This window comes from Silene latifolia, chromosome Y (genome assembly GCF_048544455.1).
Source record: "Silene latifolia isolate original U9 population chromosome Y, ASM4854445v1, whole genome shotgun sequence".
NCBI lineage: Eukaryota > Viridiplantae > Streptophyta > Magnoliopsida > Caryophyllales > Caryophyllaceae > Silene > Silene latifolia.
The window spans coordinates 90,794,758-90,800,388 of NC_133538.1; the positions used below are offsets into that span (position 1 = coordinate 90,794,758).

Genomic DNA, 5,631 nt, shown 5'->3' on the forward strand with positions numbered 1-5,631 from the left:
AGGTTGGTCGATCGACTGAAGGCAGTGGTCGATCGACTGAAGTAGCTGATAGTTGGCTTCTATAATCTCGTGGATTTGTCTTTTGGGGCTTGAAATGCGAACCAAGCTCGTTCCTTAAGTGAATTTTTCACGTCAAATGCAATGCAGGACACTCGGGGACGGATTTAGCTTAATTTCCGTTGAATTCTTCACATTTCTGTAATAATGTACAAAAACACGAAAGTAGACGGAAATAGGGGAAATGGTAGCTTAAACTACACAAATGAGCTCTGAAATGCGTGTAAAATGAGGTGTAAAACATCATATAAATGACCCGCATCAAACTTCCCCAAACCAAACCCTTGCTTATCCCCAAGCAAGAACTAAACTCGATCTAATGACCTATTGGAACGAGTTCAATGTCAGAGCGAATCACAACATGTAAAGCCTAAACCATTTTAATGTAATAACCAACAATCAATTAGCAATTATGAATCATGCAACCGAGTTATGAAGTCGTTAAAAACTGCTGAACCATCAACTATAGAGACCTATCAAATTGGACTCTCACGGGTCGCTCATATCACACATAAGCACAGGTGAATATATGTAAGAGGATAGAAAGAATTCATTTTGTAAAGACTCTCACCTAACTACGACCTATAAGAACATGCCTGCAATATAATATGAAAGTAATCTTTATGACCGTACATATGCATTCCAACCAACAAAAGACCATGACACATGCCGAGGTGTATATGGATATGTGGGGTATGGGTAGAAAGAGGAAAAACATTTATGGAAAAGTGAAGGTACAGGTGATCAAGCTAGTACCAAAACGGAACCATATGACAACATCCTTCTTCTTGCTCAAAATTCAATCGATACGGTGCTATAGCAAGCACAAAACTCACAATCTTCAGTATAACAGTAATCAACCAACTCCCCATAAGATTCATATTCCAACATGGGAGAAAAAATCGCCATAAGATAAGGATTTTGAATTATGCGAATTGATTTCTTACGGACCCCGGTTGATCGACCAGAAATGGCAGTCGATCGACCGCTTTGAACAATACAGAACTCCTTTTTTTTTCTTTTCGAATCATTTTTTTATTTCTTTCTCTTTCTTTTCTTTGAACTTCTTTCCTCCTTCATTCTTTTTATCCAACAAAATCTCAATAAGAGCAAATGCTACCAAAAACCGAGTAACAATCCCGAGAACATAGACTACTCGTTTGACAAGGGCAGGCTAAATGTAGGATGTAGTAATGGGACAAAAAGGCTGTTTTGGCAGTGTGAAGCTTATTGGGCAAAACGGATAAAGGGAAACCTCTACCACATGTGTCAACAAACCACAAACCGAATGCATATAGGTATTAAGCAGATCAAGTTTATATTTATGCACATTTATGCAACATGTACCATAAGGATTACTACTCACATCCTAGATAAACTGGTCATAGATGTCACCAGTTATAAGCTATAAACCTTAGAAAATATGATGTAGCTTGCCAAAATTCTAAGTCAAGTCTCAAGTTCAGCAAATAATTAACGAAAACTCGTAGATATGCACTTATACGATTCTACTAATAACATGTCAATTAGCACGGCTTAGGCAAAAAAAGATGCAAATGCAATGTCATCATTGAAATACTACCGTTCCGACTCGATCTATATGTTAAAATAAACGTGCATTTTTTTGAATTTTTATCGAATTTGTCAAATTTTTTTTTTGATTTTTTTTTTCTGTATATATGAGAAATGAAAAAACAATGCAAAACGAAAATGTAAATGTGAATGCAAGCAAATAACATGCGACGCAAAATCCTTCCCCAAACCAAATCGCACAATGTCCCCATTGTGCAAAATCATGTATGAAAGAAAAGAGAAACAGGAATTTGCGAGAAAATAAAGAAATATGACATGAAGTGTAAATCGGGAACTCACAAGACAGTAAGCGCAGCAAAAGGAAACCTCCCCAAACCAGCGAGAGATAGGAGGTTTCAGTAGCTAGCAGTGCTACCAAAAAGTACCTGAAAGACAAACAAATATCACGCATAAAATCGAGAAAACAATAATGAAGCGCTAATTATGTGCACAATTGAGAAAATAGAAGAAATAAATAAAATGACGGAAGATAAAGTGGAGTAGAAAACTCCCTCAATTCCGCAAATCGACCAAACATAGCAGGGGAGGTCGTGAACAGGTACAGTAGTACAGGGCGGTTGATCGACCATAGCAGGAAGTCGATCGACCAGAGTGAACAGGAACAGAAGCTCCTGGAACTGTGCTGCCAGTCGATCGACCATACAGGTCAGTCGATCGACTCAAAATACTGCTGTAACCTCTGATTTCTTCGTATTTGCTCAATAACTTGAGCTAATGAGAGCCAAAAACCTGCAAGTGCACAATAATACGCGCCCAAAATTGCGCAAAACCCAAAGTAAAGTCTAAAGTACTTAAAAATCCTAACGAAAATAATTAAATGCGAAGTCTCGCGCACACAAAAGCAATAAAATAGTTTAAAAGCAATAAAATGAAGTTTTTGATAAAGCGCGTGATCAACTAGTAGTTGAACAAGAATGGGCACGGTATGGCCCACTTTGTCGGCTTCTGGCTACAAGAGGTAGCCTGAACGGTGCTCATCTTCTCAGCTGCACCTTTCTCAACTTCAGCATTCGTAGAGCTTGACGGATCAAAAGCTTCGTCATCTCCCCAATCAATGATCTCTTCCGGCTCATCAAAGTCCAAGTCGGACTTTCTCACTCTGGCTGGCTCATCTTCAAGCTCTTCATCAGTGCCATAGCTCAGGCATCCAAGACCGCCTCTTGAAACGACTTGCTCCTTCACAGCTGGAGCAACAGGCATCTCTCCCTTCCCAAAACCAGCTCTTGCAACATTTAAAACAACAGATTCTGGCGCCTTTTTGCTCCCAGTCTGGGGCAGAGGTGTTACAACAGGAATAGGAATAGAGATAGGCATATCAGGTAGCACAAAATAGGATTTTTTTTCAGAAACCGTATTACAAGTGACATGCCACATGGGGTCCTTCTTCCTAGCTGTATGGGCAAAGACAATAGAATGCTTGCCTACCTTAAAGGTCAAAGTACCCGAACCAACATCAATAACTGCACCAGCAGTGTGCAGAAATGGCCTACCTAGGATGATAGGTATGTGGGCATCCTCAGGCATATCTAGGACCACAAACTCTATAGGGAAGAAAAACTTCCCTATTTGCACAGGGATATCCTCCAAGACTCCTATAGGCTGGACTGCAGAGCGATCAGCCATCTGATCGGTCATGCACATAACTGCAAACCAATTCAATTTTAACTTTCTAGCAAGACTCAAGGGCATGAGGCTAATACTAGCTCCTAGGTCACATAATGCCTTCTCAATAGAGAAGGTACCTATATTACAAGGAACGGAAAAGCTACCTGGGTCCTCTAGCTTATGGGGTGGAGTGTGAGTCAAATAAGAACATGACTCTTTAGTGAGTGCGACAGTACGCACAGTTTCAAGTGACCTCTTTTTAGACAGTAATTGCTTCAAAAACTTCATGTAAGCGGGCACTTGATTCACTAATTCAAGGAAAGGTACTCGTACGTTTAAACTACGAACAACATTTTCAAATTTATTGAAAGATACCTATTCCTTCGTCGGCACCAATCTCTCCGAGTAGGGGGCTGTAAGAAGTAACTTAGCCCTCTCCTCTAAATCTCGCATGCCGGCATCAGTGGACTTAGGCTGAAAGTCCACTACCTTCTCCTTATTGAAACTTGACCCCTCTTCAGACCGTCTCAAATATGAACCATTGATCGACATTGGGTCATACTTCGGAACCGAGACTGACCCATCAGCACTCGGATCTTGCCCCAATACTTTCGGAGTTGTCGTACCCCGAAACAAATGATCCCTCAAGTTATCGGGCATTGGAGGACGAAATTGTTAAATATCAGCAGCAATCTCAGTCGATCGACCGGTTAGGTCAGTCGATCGACTGACTTGAACAGGACCAGAAGCTACTGTTTGTCGCACTTCAGTCGATCGACCGGGTATGTCAGTCGATCGACTGACATACCTGCTGATCGTCTTTTTCTTTCCACTTTTCGTTCCAGCTTTCTTTTGACTCGGTTCCGCCTCATCTTTTGCAGCATCGTCCTCGACCATGACAGGCCCCTCAAGGGTAGACCTACTCCTCAAAGTGATGGCATTAAGGGTCTCTTTTTGGTCCGTCTGAGTCGGTAAGTGTCCCGGAGCTCGAGTGGTATTCTTGCTAGCCAATTGAGCAATTTGGCTCTCTAGAAGTTTCATTCTGGCCTCTCTAGCTTGGGACTCCTTTTGCAACATATTCTTCAATTCAAAGAAAGTCGAATTTTGGGTTTGTTCTTTGTTGCGGCATAGGGAGGTTTTTGAAACTGTTGTTGCTTATGAGGAGGCACATAAGTCCTTCTTCTTGCCATCTGTGGAGGTTGAGTTGGGTTTAGGACATTCTGGCTACTCCATCTCAAGTTGGGATGGACATTCGGCTCATAGTATGTGTTTGTCTGCCTGTAATGTTGAAAGGCAGCACAAGACTCGAAGGGACAAGGACAATTTTCTGAGACATGTCCCTCAGCTCCACATCTTCTACAGACGAAAGGACCGTCTGAAACAGCATTTACATGATACATCCCTCCTTTTGAAGCTCCTCCCAACTCGTATTTGTCAAACCTCGCCGTAAGAGCCTCTAATGCGCCTACGAAGGGGATTCAACACTCCTCCTCGATTGCCTCTCGAATTCCCATATTCAACTTTATGGGTGGCTAAGTCATCAATGATCTTCCACCCCTTAGTCTCTCCCATATTCTCGAAGAAATCGGCCATTGGTCGCAGATCCAAAATAGCCCTCGATTGTCATACACCCGTTATAGAACTGATTGCAAAGACTCCATTTTTCGAACCCATGGTGCGGAATAGTTCGCACCAGCTTCTTGAAACGGACCCATGCTTCATGAAAGTTCTCATCAGGTCCCTGTTTAAAGCTCGTGATCTGAGCTCTAATGGCATTCGTCTTCGAGGCAGAGAAGTATTTCTTGTTGAATGCCAAGGCCAGAGAATTCCAATCGGTGATCCCATGAGCGACTCGATCCAGATCTCTGTACCACTCCCTTGCAGCATCACGGAGTGAGAATATAAACATGGTCTCCTTTATCTGGTCCTGGGGCAAACCGGTCGGTGGGGGGTATAGAGCAGCAATAATCGATAAATATCTCCATATGCTTGGCTGCATCTTCATTTGCAAAGACACCCCGAATCGGTTCCTCTCAACTAAGTTGATATAGGAAGGCTTCGGTTCGAATTTCCTATCAGCTCCAGGTAATTCGAACCTCTTGTATAGATTTGCAAATGTCGGCTCAGAATGACTTGCTATAGTTGCTTCTTCAGCCATGACTGGAATTTATGGAGATGTGAGTGTCACAGTTGAAGAAGTAGAAGCAGGAGATGTAGGTGGGTCTTCTTCGAACAGTTCGTTCTCGTAGTAACTAGACAGAGTACTCAGCTCTTCCTCTGTCGGCAATATCCTAGATGATCGTCTCAACTCGCGCAAGGTCTTCTCAATCTCAGGATTGAAAGGTACTAATTCACCACCCTGTGACCTGCGCATAA

The 5,631-nt window shown here is 42.2% G+C and overlaps 1 non-coding gene across 1 annotated transcript; it reads left to right on the top strand.

The window, feature by feature from the left end:
• Positions 1 to 4,922: 4,922 nt before the first annotated feature.
• On the top strand, positions 4,923 to 5,029 carry LOC141636168 (small nucleolar RNA R71). Its single transcript, XR_012540800.1, has one exon. It is a non-coding gene; the product is annotated as a small nucleolar RNA R71 (small nucleolar RNA).
• The last annotated feature ends 602 nt before the right edge of the window (positions 5,030 to 5,631 follow it).